Raw genomic sequence first — 24692 nt, 5'->3', positions numbered from 1 at the left:
GGTAACAAGGCGAACAAGTTGCTGGTGGCCAAGCTAGCCAAGCGGAGACGCGTCAACACGATCACTGGTCTGCGTGATCCCAACGGGGTCACACTATACTCGCAATAGATTATTTGACCCAAATCATGAAGGCAACCCCACGAAACTTATCACAACAGAAGGAATACCTGCAGCAGGCAGCAGTGCCCTTCTCTCCGACACAGAGAGAGACGAACTGGAGGAGCTCATTGCAGGGGAGGAAGTCGAGGAAGCCATCAAATCACTTAAAACACGGGCCCCTGGCCCAGACGGCTTTTCAGCCAGGTTTTACAAACTATTCAGAGCACAACTGACCCCCCACCTGGTTACCCTATTCAACTCCTTCAGGGAAACGGGAGCGGTGACCCCATCGATGCAGGAATCAACCACCATCCTCCTGCCCAAACCTGGAAAAGATCCAAGAAGCTTAACGTCCTACAGACCGATCGCACTTTTAAACATCGATGCAAACATACTCAAAAATTCTAGCAACCCGATTAAATCGCATCTTGCCGAAGATCATTCACCCCGACCAGGCAGGTTTCATTCTACACCGGACAGCAGGTGACAACATCCGGAGAACCCTGAACCTGGTGGACCTTGCCTTCCGGAACTCCCGAAAACTAGTCTTAGTGGCTCTCGACGCAGGTAAGCATTTGATGGGGTGGATTGAACATTCATGAGAAACACCCTGGGGGCCTTCGGCTTCGGGTCAACTTTCCAAACAATGGTTCTAGCCAGCTATAATAGCCCTAAAACTAGCCTGAGAATCAACGGACACAGCTCGGCTCCGATCCCCCTATCATGCGGAACCCGGAAAGGCTGTCCACTGTCACCCTTGCTTTTCGCACTCACCATGGAGCCCTTTGCACAAAAGATCAGGCGAAACGACCAAATCAAGGGCATACAAAGCGGCCCCACGCATCACAAAATCGCCCTATACGTGGACGACATTCTGCTCACGATCTCGGAGGCCCACTCATCTCTAAAACACACGATACGAGAAATCGCCAGCTACGGGGAGGTCTCAGGCCTCACCATAAACTTCGATAAATCATCCGCCCTGGGCATCGGCCTCACCCCAGCAGAACGGGAACCACTAAGATGTGCCCCATAACATGGGAAAAAAGTGCCATCTCCTACCTAGGGGTCCACATCCCGGCTGACCCAAGAGACACATACAAAGCCAATTTCCCCCGACTCTTTAAAGAATTGGAAGGCGACTTGAAACGCTGGGAGACCCAAGAAATCTCACTGCTCGGGCGCATCACTGCATGCAAGATGAACCTCCTTCAAATGGTTCCTATACGCTTGTGCCTCTCTACCAGTAGCGATCCCCACACCAACTCTTCGAGGGATCCAGAGAAAAATGCTGAACTTTATCTGGAAAGGTAAGAAAGCGAGAATCCCTCTCAGAACCATGCTGGGGAGTTCCAAACTGGGAGGATTGGGGGTCCCAGACTTGCAGGCCTACAGAATGGCAGCTCAATTGGCACAGGTCCAGGCATGGCAAAATACGACAAACCGCCCTAGATGGGTAGAGTTGGAACAATCACAAGTGCCCCTACCTTTACGATTTCTACCACACATCCCGCCCCCCCTCAGGACTCAATGGGGAGATCTCCTGCTATCAACCAAACACACCCTTAGCTCTTGGGAATGGGCGCTAAAACGGAAGGGAGTGCCAAGAGGACTGAGCCCACGCTCCCCGGTCTTTCATAATCCAACGTTTGCACCGGGAACGAATCCTCACAATTTTCGTAACTGGATTAAGGGCGGGCTGGAGACCATAGACCAGCTGTATATGGGGGGGGGGGACCTCTCACATTCGCACAATGCAAGGAGAAATTCCAACTCCAGGAAAGGGACAGATTCACCTACTTTCAATTACGCCACTGGTGCTCACACCCCCAAACTCTGCAAGCAGCGACACGCCCTCCTACTGCCCTAGAACTCACTCTGGGAGACCTTCCAACCCGTGGCAGAGTATCCACCCTATACAGGCGCTTCCTAAGTGACTTCCTGACCACAAAGACCCGCTGCATGGCCCAATGGGAGGCGGACCTGGGTCACCCAATAGAGGACCAAACCTGGGTGGACATATGGACCAGAACACACCTCGTCCACCTGCATTACCAATAGGGAATGTGCGTACAAGATCACGCTGCAGTGGTACTACCCGCCCCTCCGACTTCACCATATGAACCCCCAGGTGGATCACTCTTGCTGGAGAGGATGCGGCCACCCAGGCTCCTTCTTCCACATGTGGTGGGCTTGCCCAAAGGTCCAACAATTCTGGAAATCATGCTTGGGGTCCATTACACAAATTACCGGAACAACGATCCCCCTGGAACCAGAACCAGTCTTGCTGGGAGCTCCAATCCCCGAGATCTACCCGCGCTCCGGGACCAGATCGAAACTACTAACTCACTGCCTACTAGCAGGGAAAACGATGGTGGCCCGAGCTTGGAAAACCCCGCAAGGCCCTCACATAGCTCAATGGTGGACCAAACTTTGGGACATTCTGGTAGCGGAGAAGGTGACGGCAGCACAAGCGGGAACTCTCCATCGTTTCCAGAATACCTGGGCCCCAGTGCTGGAATTCGACCAGCGCTTCCCTGCCCTGACGTATAAACCTATCAGGGCCCGATGGATCCTGAAAAATCAAGAGATCCCTGAGGAAGTACATAGACGCTGAGGCGCAAACTGGACAGCCCAGGAGGGAAGATTCCGCCTACAAGGCCTAAGGGACAGAGGGACCAAAGGGAGGAGGAAGGGAGAAAACTCAGGGGGGGATAAAGGACTGAGGATCAACATGCCTAAATAATCACTGCTTATAATGTTTGTAATTGTCATCCTGCCTTGATTTAAAATAAACAAAGTTAAAAAAAACACCAAAAAAAAAACATCGAAGAAAGGGATTTAAAGTACTCCTTTCAGGTCAAAGGGGTATACACTTTCTCAGGAACAACCAAAGGTGTAGGAGGTTTTAGAGAAGCTTTGATTGTGCTGAAACCACAGGAATCATCAGCCCCCTTTTTTCATCTGAGACCACAAAGGTTCTTGATGGGTCTTTCTTCGACCCCCCCCAGGCTCGACGGAGGGCGAGGGTCGGAACAGGAACACTCTCAGCCGGCTTCCGAAGAAGGCGCGACCAGAGGCTTGCCCATTTCGAATATTTCCAGCATTTTAAAACGAAATGCCTCCCACTCTGCAGATGAAGACTGTTTGGTGGGTGCCTTACATTTTCTGGGGGAATTCATCTCACGATGATGAAGACGGCGGCGACCAATGGTGTCGTCTCGTCCATTGTTTTGTCGAGGACGAGTGGCGAGAGCCACTGCGGGATCTCCATCTCTTTTTGATACCCTTGCGTCGATGACTCGACGGTCGAGGAACGATCAGTTTTAGTTTTACGGCCTACCTGCAACTTCCCCCTTCCTTTCTCGCATGGCTTTTCCTGTCATTGCCTGACACTTCAAGCAGGAATCCGTGTTGTGGCCGTCCCCCAAACACCACAGGCAAGAGCGATGCGGATCAGCGATGGACATTTTCAAATCGCATTCTTTACACTTTTTGAAACCCGAGCGAGGTGTATTCGGGGTCAATGACGAAGACATGTTGTCGAAGGTATTTGAAGAACTGCGTAGTAGATCAATACTAGCGAGGCGCGCCGAGTCTCCAAAGCAAACACGTTTGCGGAAAAACAGAACTGAGACCAACGGGCGACGTGTGTGTTATTTGTACACCCGATGACATCACCCTCAACGGAGGCCTTCGAGGGACATCGACTCCAGGCCATCAACGCACGGCACCCTCTGCCTAGAAAATGTTTCCAAAGCTGGACGTGATCATCAAAGATGAAGAATACGTTGGAGGACACAATCCATTTCGAAATATACATATGAAGAAACATACTCTGCCACCTCATACTGCAGCACAGCCTTGATGTCATTGCTGCCAATTGCTTACCTGCAACTGCTTTTTCTCTTCGAGGAAAGAAGAAGTTTGAAAACTCTCCCTGAATCTTGTGGTATCTTATTTTATTTAAAAAAGTACTTCCCAGTAAAAATGTAGGGATATTTCCCTTTTCTATATAAAGATATTTGTAAATAAAATTCATTCTCTCATGGTGTATAATTGAGATGCGAGTACTGTCCCTCTTAACCACCTCCACTCCAGCTCCTGAGAGTTAGGCCTGGGCTACATGGCCAGACTACAACCTGGATAGCCGTGTGAACTTTTTGAAATCCCTAGAAGTACCTTATTCCAGAGAGTACACCTAAACACACCAACTACAGTATTTAAGGAAATTCTCCCTCACAAAACATCAGTTTTCAATACTGTTCGATGCTTGAATGCATAATTGTATTTTTTTTTAAATCTACTGAACTATTCATGTCAATTTTTACATACCACATCTCCATTTAAAGATTGCTCAAAGTTATAATATTTGTAATACTTTATTTGGTATAAAAACAATAAAGTACCAACATGTACAACTAGACATACAAAATCACATTTCAGTACACAAGGGGTAAAAAGAATCAAACATTCATGTTTCCCAGTTGAAAGAAAGTAACATTTCAGCAAATTCATCCCCTTTTAAAAATATCTTCAGAGAAACAGGTAAGGAAGGAGAGCTTGCTCGCAGCCTCAAAAAAATCCCATGTTAAAAAAACAGCCACTGCACCTTACAGTGAGCTCACTGCTTGGAAACCATTTTGCAACCCTCGTCCTTCGCCTTTTCTAATAGTTTCAATATGAGTAACCAAGCTCTAGGAATGTAGCAGGCTTTTGCAAATATATGGTGCTCAAGAGAAGCTAAACAATTTAAATGCACAGATAGTTACAAGATTTACCAGAATATTTTGTATTAATGATCCAAGCACTAAAAAGACTAACAGAATCTTCATATGAAATGGACTACTAGCTGCCACAAAGATGGAATTGCTTCACAAAACAATTTACAATGTTAACATTTCAGGAAATTGGGACAATTTGTCCAAGTTGGACACAATTTCCATCAGACAAACAGGAACTAAAACTAAACAAGATAACCCAGTCAAAAAAGGGCCCAAAGCTAGAAATCTAAAGTATTACCTCATGTTTGATGTATTCTGTACTAATACAATGAGCTACTTTCGAAGGTCTTAACACTGATAGACCATATTGCTCTAGCAGCAATAATAAGAAGCCCACATAAGAAATTCCACTGTGTCAACTTAAGAACATGATCTAAAATATTTGTATACTGCAAGTTCACTTTATTATAGACAAGGGTTTATTAATCCCAAGTGTGTCAGATTTAAAAGATGGTGGCCCAACTACATATTAAGATTTTAAAAGATAAAGGTTATTAAAAAGGGATTATCTTTGAAGTAAATCAAAAAATATACGTATGTAAAAATCTGGTATAGGAAAACACATTCAAGTTTATAAAGGTCCACCGTCCTAGTTTAGTATTTATTTACAGACTTGATAAATGCAGGATTGCACGAAAAACTTTATATAATGTAGTAAATATGGTAATCTTGTTTTCATAATTGACGAATTAAAAACATTTATGTGCACAAAGTACAAGGATGAATATGGAGTATCACTCAAGGAGTTCAGTCAATATCTTTGTATTAAGTGTCTGGAGCACAAACAATTCTTGGACTATCCAAGTTCAAAAAATAAAAAGGCAAATGAGCACAGGGGCATTAGTCTAAGAATGTCCATCTTCTCCATGAACATTAAGGCACAGGCATATTTTGATGTACCAGACACTAGGACTAACAGCCAGTCCATCACCACAAAATGACTAATCTAGCACAACTAGTTGTGCACTAATAAGTCTTCTGCCCACTCTGTTTATCACGGTCACAAAGTGACTGATCAGTATGTGGCAAGAGAAGATGTTTTAATTGAGTTGAATCACAAGGGTCCTGTGAGGCAATCTTCAGCAAACCACTACTCTGCTGTTCCATTTATAAGAGCCATGATCATAGAATTACTTCATGACTTAGGCCTTTAAACTTGCACTTTCCACTATCCTTCGGCTATAATGGACTCTTGGTATATAAAATGTGGAGGATTGAGGAAGGCAAGTAACCTTATGCCTAGCAAGTAGCTTGCAAATTAAATATGTTATCCCGGATGGAATTATACAGCCATCTTCTTTCTCCATTTGTTAGGTTGCTGAAATCATGTGTAGAAAGAGAATCTCAGTCAACGGATGGCCCAAGTTTATCAGCCACTTCCAAAGAGCAGCCCTTTGTTTTCCATTTATCCACTTGATGACCATGTCTGCAAGCAGCCACTGTGATTTCACAAAAGCAATGCAAGAGGCACACAATTTCAGTAGTTCACTCTCTCAGCAACCAGCTTCATCCTATAAAAAAACGCAACACAAAATGCAGATATGCACTCTGTAGGTAGCTGCCTCGATCCTCCTCCAGACCAGCATTTTACCCTCATGTCCTACATGTGGTGTCACCCCCATGCTATGTGTGTCTTTCCCAAGTCCTGCTCCCTGCCCCAACAAAGCTATACACCCTTAATCCACAAACCCCTGTGTTTAAAGTACCAAAGTCAGTGATTATATCAAATTGCATTTTAAGTAACATGTAAGTAAAATACAAATCATTGAAATTCTGCCATGGAAAATGTAGCATACCACTAAATGTAGCAAGGAGATTAGAGTTGTGCACTTATGTCATAGCAGGCATTGATTTAAACGCTGCTGGTACCTCAACTTGAAAGACATCTTCGCATAAAATAAAGCAAACAACTGCCTGTACATCCATCTTTCAGGAAAGTAAGGAGAAAAATACAATTTAAGTGTTCTCATCAACCACCCCATAGACAAGTAGGAACCTCAAATGGAAGTAAATGCAGAAACATATGCATCAGGTGAAAAATCTAGAATGGACTGGGATACAAGAAACACAATGGCAACCGTCACTCAATACTCCCCACCCACAGATAAAGTTCATGTAGTGATGCTAGCGCTCACCTCTGGCCGAGTAAACAGTCTTACTGCCACTATGGAAGTGGGCGAACCTCATCGTGAGGGGAGCATATGGCATATCCCTCTGCAGGGCTCCAAGCACAAACCCCCGGTACAGTTCCAAGCTCTGCTCCCCTGCTTGGTGACGTGCAGCACTAGTCACTGAGAAACAAGGCCAGCAACTGAAATGGATAAACATTTGAGAAATAAATTAACTGTAAGAGTAATATCTCCATACAAAAAATAAATAAATAAATAAATTAAAAAAAATAATAAACACAAGCTAAAGAGCCATGTGCTTTAATCATGCAACAGAAAATCATGGGTCTTAATAAAATGTTAGTGGCCCTCAAGATTATGCACTGTGACAATTGTTGGGCCGGTATGCACAGAATAGCAATATAGCACATAGATGTGTAACTACTTATAGTGTATATGAAATTCATCCACATATTTCCCATTTCAGACTAATTTTACCATAATGCACTTCCTACATATTACCACATTACTACAAATTTACATTTACAGCTCCTGAAAAATCTTACAATGTAGGCAATTTCACAGGAAATGAGTCGGCATAAGGCAATGCACTAGACAAACAAATTACTTACCCCAGGTAAGTTTCTTTCGACTGGATGTTCCTCCCAATTATTACTCATCTTTTGACACATGTCCAGCTTCAGCAATCTTTTTTCGGCAGAGGGCGATGTGCGTCCATTGCGTCGACTCAATGTCTCTCAAAGACCTCAGTCTCAAGGATGTCATCGAAGGTATATACAGCATGCGCCGCACCAGTTGGCTTCAGTTCTGTTTTCCCCCTTTACAGCAGAAATACCCACCAAAGTAAGGAAATGACCATACTTAGCCTTGAAGGACTGAAAGCTGTAATAGCAAGGGAAATTCTACTGTGGGGTAGAGGCTGGGAGGGCGATGAGGAATACACGGGAGGAACATACAGTCGAAAGAAAGTTAACAGGGGTAAGTAACTTGTTCTCAAATGGATTGTGTACTTCCACATATTCCTCATCGTTTGACACTCCTAAAGCAGTATTAGATTTGGTGGAGGCAGTAGAATTTGATTTTTATAGTTTTCATGAACAGAGTGAAGGACTGCTTTACCAAAGCAACTATCCTGACTGAGGGAAGATTTCAGGCAGTAATGCTTTGTAGACCACGTTGCCGCTTAAATACTTTTTATAGGTACACCCCTTTGCAGGGCTGTAGAGGTAGCCATGCCCATGGTGGATTTGGGCCTTACACTTTCCAGAGGCTCCTTTCCTGCCAACCTGTAACATTCTGAAAAGACCAGGATTATCCATCTAGATAAGGTCTGCTTAGAGACAGCCTGACCTACTTTATGACCCTTATAGCCAATGAAAAATCAATTATGCAGTTTTGACATCCCAGATATATAAAAGCTTAAAGCTCTAGGAGGGTCCAAACTATGTAGTCTCTCCTCCACCTAACCAGAATGAGGTGGGGGATAGAAACAAGGCAGAACAATTCTATGTCCTATGTGGAAATCAGAAATTATTTTGGGAAACAATCAAGGATTGACCCTTAAAACAACCCTATCCTTGTGGAAGATAGTAAAGGGTGGCTTGGACGAAGGTTCCTGCATCTCACTCACTCTGCGGGGCGATGTTAGAGCTACCAATAGAACGGTTTTAAAGGTTAACCACATTAAAGGACATGCGTGTAAAGGTTCAAAAGGTGCCACATTAAGAATTTTAGAATCAAATTAAGATCCTAAACTGGAACCTGGAAAGCAGATTGGGGGGGCGAGGGGGGGGGGAGCAGGATGATGGGAAACAAATTGGTAAGCCCCTTTAGAAATTGTGTCACCAGTAGAATTTTGAAGTTTAAAGATTCCCTCTGACGAACGCTTAAAGATGGACAGCGCCGCCAAGTAGCCTTTAACAGTACCAATCTGGAGCCCCAGATTGGCCAAAGATAGAAGAAAGGGTAAAACATCTGATGTTTTACACATAAAAGGATCTACATTATTTTCTCTGCACCAGTTGCAGAATTTATTCCTAAAGCAACGGTACAAAGACTTTGTTGCTGGCCTTCTGGCTGAAAGCAAAATCTCCATTACGCCATCCGGGAGGTCCCAATCCTTGTATCTCAACCTTTCAGAAACCAAACGTGAAAGTTGAGTGTCTTGACCTCTGGATAGAGAACCCGACCCTCTCGCGGGAAGGTCCTCCCTTTGTGGAAGAAGTATTGGAGGGCAGATTGACATGTCCAGAAGGTCCAGGTACCATGCCCAATCCGGGGCAATTAGGATCATGAGTTTCCCAAACTTTCTTAACCTCCTGATCGCTTGAGGAATGACGGGGACTGCAGGAAACACGTATAGAAGTGGAAATTCCCAGTCCACCACAAAGACCTCCCCTAGAGCTCCTCTTGGGGGAAAATACCCTGGAGCAGTACTAATTGCACTTCCAGTTGGCACCGTTCGCGAACAGGTCCACTTGAGGGATATCCCAAAGGGTGAAGATCTCTTGAAGGATTTCCTGAGTCTCTGCTCTGCCTGCTCAGATCGTCCGCTGCCGTGTTCTCTCTGGCTAGGTGAACTGCCAACAGGGAGATTCCATCTTGAATTACCCAGAACTGCCTCTCTGCACATCACCTCTACTCTCTTGTTGCGGTAGTACATGGGCACTGTGTTGTCCGTCATCAGGACATTCTTCCCCGTACAGAGGTAGTCTGATTGCCCTCAGCTCCAAAAGATTGTTATGAAGTTTGGACTCCGATGGAGACCGCTGACCGTCAGATCGTTGGTGTGGGCTCCCCACCCTGTGAGTGAAGCGCCCGTTGCTACTGTTATCTCCGGCCATGGTTGTCAAAATTGTTCTCCCTTCAGAATATTGTCCACGCAGGCCCACCACAGAAGATCCTGTGCGACCTTGCTTGGAACCTGAAGTAGTTCTTAGAGCCCATTGAAGGGATCTCAATCTCAGGTGGGCCTCTGGCACCAGACTAATGCAAGAAATCAAAGGTCAGGAGAACTGGGCATTCTGAAGTTTGGTAACCATCTGAAGCATATTTTGAGCCCTCACCTCGGTGGCAATCTCTTTGCGAAGGATGTATCCAGCACAGCTCCGACGAACTTGAGTTTTTGAGGTGGTGTCATATGGGACTTCTTGTAATTGAGGGAGAAGCCCAGTCTGTGAAGGGAGTGGCAGGTGACATTGAACTGATCCAGGGCTTGTTCGGAAGAATGTGCCCTGATCAGCCAATCGTCCAGGTAGGGGTAGATGGGAATCTCCCTTCTTCCAAGAGTCGCTGCCACCACCGCCAACAGTTTGGTGAAAACCCTTGGGGCGAAGGTCAGCCCGAATGGCAGAACTCGAAATTGATAATGAAAACCGCCAACTGCGAAGCTCAGGTATTTTCTGTGCTGGAGATGTATCAGCGGATGAAAATAAGCATCCTGAAGGTCCAATGACACCAACCAATCCTGGGTTTGGAGGGCTTAAAGGATCGACTATCTTGAGCATCTCTGTTCGGAAGGCTTCCCACTCGGCCGGAGTGAACTTTTTGGTTGGGCAAGCAACTATCTCGGGCGCAGCGTCCAACGACTACGAAGGCTACCTACCGTGCCTTGTATTCGATTTCTTCGAGGACGAAGAAGAGTGGTGTGAGCCACTCATCTATCTAGACTGCTTGGCCTTCTTCCTCTGAGGAGAGTCACCATTTTATGGTCCGGTTAGGAGATTTAGGGAATCAGCCTACCTTCAACTTCCCCTTACGTTCCTTCAAGGCCTTTCCAGTCATAGACTGGCCATTGAAGCAGTCGTAGGTGTCATGGTCCGCCCCGAAGCACCACAAACATTCATTCGGTGATCAGTCAGAGACCTTTTCGACCTGCAATCCCAACACTTTTTGAAACCGGTATTTGGTTTTGTCTGTGTCGATGATGAAGACCTTTCGATCTCGAAATAGCGAAAACGTCACAAAAGCGAAGAAGCACGCTGTATTTCTCGAAGCTAACGCCATCACTGAAAAACGGAACTGAAGCCAACGTGCGCTGCACGTACTATGTATACCTTCAATGATCTCCTCGAGACGGAGGCCTTCGAAGGACATCGAGTCGATGCCATCAACGCACAGCGCCCTCTGACAAAATGATTTTTTCCGAAGCAGCTGGACAACATGTGTCAAAAGATGAGGACTACATGGGAGGACACAATCCATTCGAATAGTATGATTTACATAACATACAAATGCAGCCTAAAAAGGGAATCAGGGGAATAGTTTAAAACTGTAGAAGTGGTAGAAGTGCATGCAAGGAACAGTACATGCAAGCCGCTACTCGGTCCCCAGGCCTCAAACACCAATTAATCATGAAACCGGTTCCAAACAGCTCCAAAGTGTCCCAAACAGAGCATCTGATCATTATTAACTTAAGCATCTGATCATTATTAACTTACAAAATGAAAAAAAAAGTGTAGCAGCAGATTGATCAAAGGAACTTGCAATCTATTGCTCTGAAAAGTGACAGCATTCGAGTCTCAACATTTTGTGGGAAGGGAACTCCCAAGTAAGACTTGAGCAGGGATTCGCCATCTGCAGCTCTCCAGATGATTTGGATCGGCTCATGATCAATCCTTCGCTATTAGCTATTTTTGCTTGCACTGATGGAAGTTATGGTCCAACACATTTGGTGAGTCAAAGGTTAAAGACTGCTGCAGTGACAGAACCCGCACGATCTTGGAACTCCCCTGGACACAGTACCAACTGCGAGCAACCCGCAGTCGAAGTATTGCTTGAATTCTACTGATCCAGAGGCTGGGAACAATGTGTGCCAAGGTAATCATGTCAAGGTAGCTTCCTTGGCTCAAATGTGGTAGGTGAAGGTGGTCAAGGACTCTAGACCCAAGGTCCATGGGCAGAATTTGTGAGGTGGCGAAAGACAGTGTAGACATAGCTAGTATAGCACACGGTTACCAATGTAACCACAATGTTACTCAAGTTAGAGATCAATTCACTAGCTGACCAAACAACCCAGGACACCTGTGTTACACTTTAAATGTTGGCAACATTCCAAATGTCTTGCATGAGGCCTTTTATGCAACATACTTCCTGACATGAATAGTAACAACGAATGAAGACAGGGACTCAAACTCCAAATGCAGTGCATTAATTTGTTTTCTAAAATTGATCAGCAGAGTTTGCCAATAAAAATGTTCTTGATTAGCAAACAAAACCATTAGCAATGTTTCATTTTTTACGCCACCAGGAGCTACATATACCATGTAAATACAAATGAAAAACAATGCAGCAATATTGTGTACCACTGAAGACATTAGTGAGACAAGTCAGACCTTGCAAGTTCTTTAAAATTCCACTAGACCTAACTTAGTTAACCCACTCGACCGAAGGGAAATGCATTAGACCCATGGCAACAAATGACAAATTTAAATGTGCTTTCTGTAAAATGGTGCATGTCACCAAAGTCCGACTTTAGTTTGGCACACTTACCATGCACAGTATCCGGTTATATTTTCGAATATTTTTTTTTAGAATGTATTTTTTTTTTTTACATTTTTTTGTGTGTTTCGTAAATTAAAAAAAGTGTCAATATGAAAAGGGGGCTTGGGGGAACCCCCCCATTTCGAAAATACATTTTAAAAAAAAAACATTCGCCAATTTGATGCCAGCAAAATGGTATTTCAAAAATATGGCATTCGAAAAAGTCACTATAAACCACCATGCACAGGCCAGCGCTGCACAGTGAAACCCTTTGACATTTACTGCAAACAAAGTAAAGTTCAAACATCCCCTGAAAATGGTACTGGCCCTTCTTAAAATCTATTCGACTATGTGAGTAGGTGGAAATACTTTGCAAGCCCTGGATGAGTGACTGTAAAAGGTTAGCTTCATGAATGGACACAAATACACAAATAGATATCATAAAAAAGGCTCTGAAGTTTGGGCAGCTCCCTCTATTGCAGATGCTAATATATAACAATCATAATCCTAGAGCAAAATGAGCTCTGGAGGCCAACTACGATGGTAGTGCAGTAGATCTATAGATGTACAGACGCGATGGAGCGGTTGATCACTGCTATGCGTAAACATCTAGTTAGTGTTGTCTATTCATTATGAAAGAGGAAAAGGTAAGACTACGCAGAGTGGATGCTGTAGCAGGCAGAGAACTGGGAAATCTAGGTGGAATATTGTAGCTAGCTGCCTTCTCACTTTCAGGTTAGCTGATATAAAGCAACACAGTGATAAGAGCGTCAAAGAGTATGGGATCAGCTCATGAGTTAAGCACCAGTTGAAAGCTGCATGGAACGAACAGATTACAGAACTAGGTCTGCCATCAAAAGCATTTGCTGGGTAATCATGTACATTAGTGTCCACTCGTCAATATGACGCATCTTTCCAAACAAAGTGAAATATAGTTGCCACTGATATTTAGATACACTAACCTACACTTTAATGTAAAGCATGGAGACAATGCAGTGTTTTACAGCAGCAATGCTGTAATAATGTATTATGTAACAAATTACATTTTTAGAAATTGAATTGAATGACTGCATTTTAAAAATAAAATGCAACACATACTTGTCTTTGGCGGACAGGATACGATTAAGTTACTAAAGGTATTATCACGATTACTTCTGGTTTGTATTTATTTGAAGAATAAACAATTCTTGTTTGCATACTCACACAGGCCTTTGACAAAAAGGTGGAGGAGCACTCTCTCCAATAGCCCTTTTGAACTTGCAGTGAACAGAGAAGAGGGTTGAGGGAGCCCTGAAATAAAAAGAGGAATGCAGGGAGATCCATGCTCTCATTGAGCAGGATAACTTAAATAGCTAGGTTTGCTACACAAGTGCCAATTTAATCAGCAAACCTAAAGAATTGCATAGCAAACTGATATGCAACACTGCTCATTTTATGCCTTGAAATACATAATACCTGGACAGGGCTTGCAAAATCTACTAGCCCCCTACCATTGACGAGTAGGTCTTATGCAGGCCTAGTACCATTTGCATGATACTCTACCTTGCTGGCAAGTATGGGGATGTTGGAAACTTATTTTTCATTTCCTGCAAACACTTTTTGCAGTAAATGGCAAATACATGTTTCACTGTGCCTACTTGAAAGCATTGCAGCAAATAGTAAGCGCGCTTATGGCGACATGCATCATTTTACAAAAAGCACTGGTAAATATTTCGTCACCAGTCACCTTGGGGCAAGCGGATTTCTCTTAGGACGAGTATGTAAGCTTAGGGACTCGCCCTGCAGGTCCAGTGGGATTTTTAAGAATTTGAAAGGCCCACTGGAGCAATATGCATGAGTAGAACCTCTACCTCACTTTAAAAAAAAAAAATAAGAGGCATAATGCAAAGGTGATCAAGTTGGGATATGCATCCTGTAAAATTGCAGCAAGACAAAGTCTTGCTGGAAGCATCAAGTCATTTTTCAAGCCTCTCCCCTAACCAAGAAGATAGATTTTTCATGTTACCAAGATGTAATCAAACGATAACCCGGGAAATTAAAGGAGCCACAGAAGAGCATAGTAATCTATGGAGATGCAGAAACACAGATTGTCTCAGACCATTTAATTCGCATAGTTAAAGAAAAGGCAAATAATTGCACATTTCCTGAAGGCACACTTTGAGACATTTATTACACTGGGAGCTGGTTTATAGTAGCAAATACACCATAACAGTACAGAAAGATTTCCCGAAAAAGCAGACAGCAAGCTCAAAGAAAAATGTCTGACTCTTCTTGCCAAGATAGCATGCGCGTTTACCAAAAATAAGTCCTATCAACACCATTTTAGGGGGCGTAGTAAAGGGACAAACCATGAGCCAGGACTTGCTTTCTCTATAGAGCCTGCAATCTTTCCACTCCCCAGAACTGCTTTGGAGACTCCTGCACACCTGAAAAGGAATGTAACTTACTGTTAAGTCCCACGGCCACCCGTGAAGGCTACTTTTGCTTCTCATCTTGTCAGTCCTGATGGTTACTTCAGCCCTGTGATTGCCCGAGTGCTCCCTCCAAGATGGTGCCCGCTGTCTTCGTGGTCCCCCTTAGTGCTTAGAAGCAGCATCTGCTGCCAAGCAGATGGAGGCTGGGATCACATGCAAGCCTACACATAAACTGCAGCTGTAGTGGATAAAGACCCCTGAGTGTGGTGATGCCAGACTGGTATGAAACACTGCAGTAGTAAGCGTAGGTATTATATTAAAGCTACTGCTCCCAGTGCAATCCCGATTTTAACTTGATGCATGTACTAGACAGCAACCTGGTGCAGGGACTCTTCAAACAGTGGGCGAATGGTTACTTTCAGAGTCAGTGTGAGAGGCAAATTTAGTTGTTGGTGAGGTGTTCTCTGTCAAAGAATACTCCTCTCGCTTTACTAAAGGAGTAATAACGAAAGGAACCTCCCCTCCACTGCTGTCCCCTAGGACGAAAAGGCGGAGGTTGGTGGACTGCAGCGCCTAACGACTTTGCTTCAGCTTTGGAGCTCTGCAACCTCTCAAGGCTCTCGTCAGCCTTGCTGCCAAAAAGATGTTCACCATCAAAGGGTATGTTGAGGAGCCTAGCTTGCACATCAGGAGCAAACCCCCGACTTCCTCAACCACGCAAACCTGCCTATCATGGTGCTTGCCGCCATGGACCGGCTGACACAGTCTGCCATGTCCAAACCCGACTGAACGGACTCACACATGGCATCCTTGCCATCCTGAATAATAGCAAGAAAACCATCCCGTTCGTCCCCTTCGGGAATATGTTCAGCTGCTAAGGAAATACAGCTCCACAGAGTGTGCGTGAAACGTGACAAGGCACATATAGAGTTGGCCGCCTGAAGAGCCATACCCCCTGAAGAAAACACTTTCTTCGCCCAGCCATCAAAAAGCTTGTCGTCCCTATCAGGAGGGATGGTAGGATACGACGCCTGCTTTGCTGGGGCCGTAGCCGCATGCACCACCAAACTCTCCGGAGTGGGGTGCGTGGTCAAGTAGCAGGGGTCACTACTGGCTGGGTGGTATTTTCACGGCAAAGACTTGCCCACTGCCGGGAGACTCTCCGGAGCAGTCCAAGCCGCCGTCACCCTTCTTTGCAGAGCCATATGGAATGGCAGTACCGGGTCAGTGGGTGGACCTTGGTCGAGGATATTACGTCAGGTCATACTGCACAAAATCAACTGGGGGCGCCGACCACCCCAAGTAGTCCGTGACCCTCGACATAAGGCGCCGGTACGATGACTCAGCATGGATGCCAGGCTCAGGCCTACAGAACTCCACCGCCAGAGAGGTGTCCAGACCACTGGTGTCATGCAGTGACTGACGCAAGTCCTCAATCTGGCTATGACCAGAAAGAATCTCATCTGGTACCATGTCCGGAACTAACCTATCTTCAGAACCCTCTTCCACCTCAGAAATATACTCCATAGGCTGGAAAGTGGGCAATGAATAAGGGAGAAAGACATGTTTGCCTTGGCCAGAGCCTTTCTAGGGGGTCCCCCCGTGCCACGGTGTACCTCCGACACCACAGCCTCGAAAGGCGTTGAGGGCGTAGAGTGAAACGGCGTCGAGTGAAACGGCGTCGAGCGCGGCGCCGACAGCATCGATGGCTTCGACACAGGCCTCAAGGGCAGAGCCCCGAGCGTGTCCTTCGACAGCCTGGGCGCCGACGACTTCCTCGGAGGTGGAGCCTCGAGAGAGTACATGGACAACCTCGGCACCACCGGCGTCGACGTCTTCTTCAAAGACTTCACAGGTGCACACAGGCTCAAGCGCGTCGAGGACCGGGACCTGGAACGGGTATGACTGGAGCGGTTCCCCTTGTCCGAGCGGGACCTCTCCCGTGAATTGTGCCGACCACCCAAGCCCAAAGGCGTACGAGCAGTGTCTCCAGTACGGTCACGACCGACCCCTCTTGGAGGCGCGGACGGACCGGGGCCCTGCGATTCAAGAATCTCAGACATTTTCTTCCTGAAGGAAGCCCATTCCTCCGGAGAGGAACGCTTGGTGGGATAAGAAACCCGCCGACGGGCGGAGTCCTTGGATGAGGACAGGGAAGGCGACCGATGATGGCGCTTCCGGGAGTGCCTCAAAGAGGCAGAGGAGTGGCGGGACCCACTCCGGGACCGAGACCCCCCCCCCTAGACTTATGGCTACGATGCGGAGAGTCGCCCCTCGAATCGTCCGTCGAAAGCCCAGCGGAACTCGCCTTCCGGGGCTTGGACACCTTACCGACCGACAGCTTCTTACGTTCCCGCAAGGCCTTGGACGTAAGCGACTGGCAGTCGAGACAATCATCCGTGTCGTGGGCCTCCCCAAGGCAACAGAGGCAGGCGTCGTGCAAGACTGTCACCGATATCTTGGACCCGCAGTCCCCACACTTCTTGAAGTGTGACATCCCGGACGCGGGGTGGAAGAAGAGGAAGACATCCCGAGAATACTTCACAAAACGAACAGGATCGAAGAACCAAAAGAACAGAAACTTCAAAGAGTCGAGGCGCGCCGAGATCTCCGAAGCGAACATGTTCGCGGAAAAAACGGAACTGAGGCTACGGGCGTCGTGCGTCCTACTTATAACATCTGGTGACGTGGGCCGTCGGAGGAGGTCCTCGAGGACGGCGTATCGACGTCATTGACGCCGGATGCAGATGCCGAAAGATTTTCCGAAGCAGCACAGCTGTGGTGATTACTGTCATAGATATGGAATACGTATGAAGACCCAATCCCCTCAAAACAAAGTTGCAGACTGCAGAACTCCCAAAGGATTCTGGACTGGAGGAATTATTCTGGAAGGAGTAACAAATTGACTTCCCGGAAATAGTACTGCATGCAGATGGAACCATTTGTGCAGACCATTTTCTATTATGATAATCAGGAGTATTACATTACTAAGGAGAGGAGAGGAGAGAATCTTTAATGAACCAGATCAACTGGCACACTAACGGGCAACGACTCAACAGAAGCCACAGCAGAAGTAAAGCAAGCAGCAAAGGCGGCACATTCGAAGAGGCGAGGGGAAACAACTTCTAACACTAATGAGGAACACACTGAAAATATAGCAAACCATGACATCCATTTGATCGTTCTGTCGATTGTGCATCTAGACGTTGTCAAATTGCGAGTTAGTGATCTGGAGAAGAACAGAGGTGCTCTACAAGAAGAATGAGATCTAGCTTAAAGGGTGTACATTAGGGCCAGGGTGGGGGTTTGGGGCAGGAATACCAGTCTCTCATTCCGATAGGCATACCCACTCAAAAAACTGTTGAAACCTTTGGGTTATTTACTCTATATTCAAACCTTATGAATTAAATGATTTACAGAGGCTGGAAATCATTTCTGCTGATATTTGTGTTGAGAAAATTATACTATCACTCAATTCCTCCAATTGTAAAGGTGACATCTACCCTGCACACATAATCAAAGATGCAGCCAGAGATTTATCACCATTTATCGCTAAACTTAAAAACGCTTCCTTCGCCTCAGGTAATATCCTGTCCAACCTAAAACAATCCTGGGTGCTTCCCCTTCTCAAGAAACAGACATTGGACCCACTCATCCCCCCCCAACTACCGCCCCATCACCACGGTACCTTTCCTATTGAAGTTCTTGGACAAAATGGCATACGTCCAGATTCAAAAACACTTGGAACTCCATAAACTAATAGGATCTAGACAATCGGGTTTCCACCCCTTACATGGGACAGAAACAGCCCTTATCAATCTAAAGACCCAAATAGATGAATTGAGGGGTAAGGGGAAGACAGCTCTCCTCCTCTTACTCGACCACTCTGCAGCATTTGACCTTGTGGATCACATGGTCTTATGCAGACACTTGGACTCTGCAGCCCATTTCTGAAGCTACGCAATCAGATGGATTGAATCCTTCTTGAGTGAGAGAACGATGAGTCTCTACTCCCCCTCAGCAGAAGCTGACCCCTCTCCTATCACCTGTGGAGTCCCTCGGGGCTCCTGCGTCTCCCCAACTCTATAAATCATCTGGGTTTCACCTACACCAACTATGCAGATGATACTCAGATTTTCCTCCCACTTTCAGGGAATCATAGCAAGGACAGAGTGTTGGTGAACAGGGTATAACTCATCATTCAGGCATGGATGGCATCCCATGGCCTTTGCCTGAATGATAAGACAGAGCTAATAATCCTGGGTACGCATGCCAATATCAACAAACTAGGATCTGAATACGCCTCGTTTAACATAGATGGCAACATCATCAAAGTTTCAAGCAAGGTAAAAACTCTCAGATTCTATCTGGATCGTACTATGTCATTCAATAAACAGGTCAACTCATTAGCATGCACCACCACGTACACCTGCAAACTAATTAGAGCAGGCAGGCCATTCATCTCCAACCACAGTTGTCTGATCCTGGCGAGAGCCCTCATACTCTCCAGACTAGATTACTGCAATGCTCTTTATAGCGGCGCCAATAAATCCATTACCCAAAGATTGCAGATCCTACAGAACAATGCCCTCAGAGCTGCGCTCGGCATAAATAAAACAGAACATATCACTGCCACCAGACGCCAACATAAATGGCTCTCCACTGAGAATAAAATCCAACTAAAAATGGCCTCACTAAAATACAAAGCCCTTAATAATGCTGCACCCAGCTACCTAATGGACAAACTCAAGAGGAAACCAGCCATCAGACAGACCAGAAGCGTGAATTCCAATTGTCTGGTAATCCCAAGATTTAAACTCTCTACTATAGGAGGCAATAGCTTCCCTGTGAAAGCTGCCACCCTCTGGAATTCCTTACCACATAACTTAAGAGCTGACCAAACCTTTTCACACTTTAGAAGGAACCTCATCAAACACTTGAATGCCAACAACCCTTAGCCTTATATATAAGTAAAGGTTAATGAACAACTTTGTACTTGATATCCAAGTTATTCATATTAATCCACATCTCTGCTCTTATTGAAACACATCGATCCTTGCTGTATATATATCTGATTGCACTTTGCTTCCGTATCAACTGCTATACTGTATAGGATACTGCATATTGTATATTTCTGTAATTTTTGTACATGCATTTTTATGCATAAGTGTATAATTCTGTAACATTGTAAGCTTCGGATTTTCTTTCCTGCTGCGCCCTGCTGCCTTTGGGTATGGAGCGCATTACAAATAAAGAAACAAACAAACTTTAATGTTTCTTAATTCATGCGAAGGATAAAGGCGGATCTAGGTGGTACTCTAGAATCAGAATAAAAGGCTTCAATGTTAGAATCTCTACTAATCCTACCTAATGGCTGACAAGAAGAAGTGTTCAGGGATTAAACTCGACACACAAACGAAAATCAATTACAAAAAGATTGATCAATTTAGACATTTCAATTGTCACATGCAGTAAAAGTCCCTTGGAGATTAAAACCATAAGAGCTCCTGCTACTTACAAGTACATTTTTGAGAATGACTCCCTGTTTCAATGAGAAGTACATGACCATCGTCAGCGGGAACACATTCTGGGATGCAGGAAGGGCAGTGATTCACAGACTAAATTAGTAATACAGCAGAGTTTACATAGTGACTTGCTTTGGAAAAGAGTTCAAAAGTTAAGTACCAATCAATGATCATCACAAACACCCTGGCTCTTTAAATGCACTGGTGCTTGGGGCCTAGCTAAAAAGATATTAGAAGCGCATCTGGCTAACCAAACTGCATGTGATAAGCTGAATATGAGAATCCTACTACGTTAAAAGTAATCAAGCAAATCGCTTCCTTGCGTCAAAACCATGGCAACATAGTACACAAACTTAAAAAATACATTTGGCTATTAAAATACTCGCAGGGAATAAAGCTGTGGGTCCGGGTGGCATCACCAACTTTAACAACAGAATGTTAGCACTACCCTCACCCCGCTCATTTACCAAATTTTATAAAGTCATATTAACGGGATTGGTATCACATTTTATGGCTGAATACGTTACAACTAATTAAAACCGGATGAAGATCCCTTTGACTATACTTAAGACATTATTTCTTTTTGTAAAACCAACTCGCTACTGTCCAAACCATGCCCAGTCAGCACTATCACAAAATATTTGATGATGACCCACCAGATACCCTTGTCTTCTTCTCCTGAAACTAATCACATCGCAACACAAATCTCAAGTCCCCCTCCATGCTCCCTGACTCCCACCACAGAGTCGCCCAGTCTCAAAGGAGCTTAGTTAAATGTATGGTCCTTAGGAGCACATGTCAGTGATCCATGACCTCGTCCTAGACCAACAACTTGACATACTAGTGTTGCCGGAAACGTCGCTACATAAAGCTTCAGGTCAATTATTAGCAATCCCTCCTGTGTTCAACATTTTCAAGGCAGATAGACCCAATGCACAATGAGGAGGTGTGGCTATAATTGCTAAATCCGACTTGATAATCAGACCCCGCCCATTAGAACAAATAGACTATGAATTACTCCTTGCCAAACTGCCCATGAATGCAAAAACAACTATCAATATCCTGATCATGTTCAGAGCGCCCTAGAATACCTCTCACCCAGAATCAGACATTCCCACTCCTCCTAACCCCCATCCTCAAGTCAAACGCTAAGTTCATAATCCTTGGCAACATGAACCTAGGCTTGAATGATAAACTTGACCACAAAGCCAAAGTTTTCAATACTGCCTTCACAGAAATGAATTTCTCCCAACTAATCAAGTACCCTACACACAAAGGCAGAATAATATATTGGCTACTTACGGGCAACACCGCACTGACAGTTGACACCACCGGCCCTATGGACTGACAGCCAGGAGAAAATCCAACTAGCATCTATCACAAGGGACACAGTCGAGACAAGAAACATTTCTAAATTGACAGCAGACAATTTTATCCCCAGGTTGGAGAAAGCGCTTTCTCAGTCCATCCTCACAACTAATAATCCTAGTGTACTAGCTGAAAGCTACCATAACTGCCTAATCACAACCATTGACTCATTGGCCCCCCCTCACTATGAAAACAAGACGACCAGATAAACATTCTAACTTTTGGTTCAGTGACGAACTCGTAATACTTAGACGTAATAAAAAGGTCACTGGAACACATTCACAAAATAAACCACACTATAGACTCGGCTACTGTTCTACAAATAGCTAACATCATAGCTAATAAAGAAAATGCCTTAAACAGACGCATCAGCAATGCAGCTTCAGATTCCAAAGAGCTCTTTATCATCCTTAAGAGAGCTGGAAAACCCTACACCACCGCCCACACAGAATAATGTCAGTAAAGCCTGGGGCACGACCATCCAGAATGCCCTAGCATCCAAAATACAAAACTCTCCAAGCTAAAATCGTTACTAAAATGAAATTACTAGCCAAGAAAAGTGCATCTATATCCACCACTGCCCTAGTCAACGACAATTCTAATACCCAATTTAAATTCAACACAGTCAACCATGCTCAAGTGTTAGATACCATCAACACATTAAAACCATCCAATTGCAAAGGAGACAGCTTCCCTGCACACCTAGTTAAATTGTGCGCCCCCCACACTCGCACCTCTCATCACCACATTTGTCAATGCTTCATTTACCACTAATAGTGTCCCGACAAGCATTAAGGAAGCCTGGGTCACCCTCTCCTCAAATAACCCTCACTAGACGTGACAGTCCCAACGAACTATCGCCCTATAACCACAGTCCCTTTCCTGCTTAAAATCATTGATAAAATAGCCTACTCACAAATCCAAACTCACCTTGAGCAAAACCACCTCGTAGGCGAACGGCAATCCGGTTTCCAGCCTAATCATAGTACAGAAACAGCGCTTCTGGACCTCAAAATCCAGATGAATGCTGTAAGAGATGCCGGCAAACTATGTATCATCTTATTAGATTTGCCGGCTGCATTTGACCTTGTCAATCATGACAAACTGTGCTACTAGCAAAAGATTTCCATTACTCCAATGAAGCCACAGCCTGGGACAAAATCCTCCCTAGCCAACAGAACATCTTGTGTCACCATTGGAAAGGAAGCTGCAGACTCCATTCTAGTACCCATAGGAGTTACGCAAGGGTCTTGCCTATCGCCCACGTTATACAAAGCCTACACCAAGCTATTTGCTGCATTGGATGCCATGGGCGTCATCTATACTAATTTTGCTGACGACACGCAAATACTTATCCCCCTCTCAGGGAATTATGATCAGGACACAATTTTGATAAACAAAATGTATGCTATAATCCAAAACTGGATGGCACTAAACAGTCTTTGCCTCAACGATGAGAAGACAGAAATCCTCATCGTAGGCTCACCAGCAAGAATAAATACTCTCCCGCAGACTATGCAGCCAACAACATTGACGCCACTCTTATCCCAGTCTTTAAACAGGTTAAAATGCTGGGCATGTATTTAGACACCAATCTAACAATGTCTAAGCACATAAAAGCTTTATCATCATCTACTTCTTACACAGCCAAATTGATAGCCTTGAGCCGGTAATTCCCATCAGTACAGAACTGCGTCACTGTGGCCCGGGCTTGCATAGTATCGTATCGAAATTGGATTTCTGTAATGTATTACTCCTAGATACCTCAAATACTAATTTGGAAAAAATGCAACTCCTTCAAAACAAAGCACTGCATGCAGCTCTAGATCTAACAAAATCAGATCACATCTCTGCCATCAGAGGGGAAGCCCACTGGCTTCCCATAAAAGCTAAAATTTTATTCAAAGCCCTCTGCATCACTCACAAGTGTCTTGTCAAAAAAGCTCCCATTTATTTCAATACTGTCACAGCAAAAAAGTCAGCTAGAATGCTCAGGTCCAATAAAAACACCCACTTGGCGGTTCCCTGATACAAATATGTTAGAGCCAGGGGCAGCAGTTTCCCCAACAATGGGCCCTAAAAATTGGAATAAACTCCTACTTCTCATCAGAAATTAATCATCCCACCAATGTTTCAAAAAAGCCAGAAAAACAAGGCTATTCAACAAATACTAGTCTTGGGTTTGGTAAGGACTATTGGCACCCTATTTCTAAGCCGGTCTGTCTGCACCAATGAGTCACCGATCCAATTGAAAAACCTAACCCCTAGTAGTTGCTACCCAAGACATTACTGCCTGATAGTATTTTAGTTTGACTATTATTACTTATTGCCTGCTTATGTATTCTTATGTAATTGTAAATGTCTTTGTATTTTGCCAAATTGTAATTACGCCGTGACACCCAAGGGTTTGGGCGTATAACAAATGTAATAAATAAATAAAAATAAATAAAATAACGTTGCTGAAAGAAAACAAAATATCCTAGTGATCTTACGGTCCACTTTGCTCTTAAGACTATTTGCCTCTGGCTAAAAATTGATACCTCTGTGATCAGTTACCGTCACAGTACACAAGTCTACTTCAAGGCCTCAATAATATTCTCTCTCCCTGCCCTTCAAACCCCCTTTTTCTTATGACTTTAGGGACAACTTCACTTCTTAAATCTCTTTTTGGCAGCCTTTCACCCCAATCGTCTCATTCTGCCTCATCACTCCCTTACCCTCCCCTTCTGCCATCTTCCTTTTCATTCCTTACTGACGCAGACTGCCTTCTTCCTAACTCATTCCCATTCTACAGCCTCTCTTCCTGATCTCATCCCATCCATCTTGCTCACCTCTATCTATTCTCAACCAATTCCCTACATCACTTGTCTTGGACTCTCCCACTGTCTTGCT

The 24692-nt window shown here is 44.8% G+C and overlaps 1 protein-coding gene across 4 annotated transcripts in view; it reads right to left on the bottom strand.

Annotated features, from left to right (window-relative positions):
* Positions 1 to 24692, bottom strand: part of GATAD2A (GATA zinc finger domain containing 2A) — a 1131740-nt gene that overhangs the window by 739369 nt on the left and 367679 nt on the right. For 3 of the 4 annotated variants that reach the window (XM_069649100.1, XM_069649093.1, XM_069649106.1), the window contains exon 4: positions 7019 to 7194. The gene's annotated coding sequence lies outside the window, so the exon portion shown is untranslated. Of the gene's footprint in view, positions 1 to 7018; positions 7195 to 24692 lie in introns of those variants that run through there. The other variant, XM_069649108.1, reaches the window with a different exon arrangement.

Source organism: Ambystoma mexicanum, chromosome 1p, assembly GCF_040938575.1.
Source record: "Ambystoma mexicanum isolate Mex_15411 chromosome 1p, UKY_AmexF1_1, whole genome shotgun sequence".
NCBI lineage: Eukaryota > Metazoa > Chordata > Amphibia > Caudata > Ambystomatidae > Ambystoma > Ambystoma mexicanum.
This window is presented reverse-complemented; position numbering and strand designations above follow the sequence as displayed.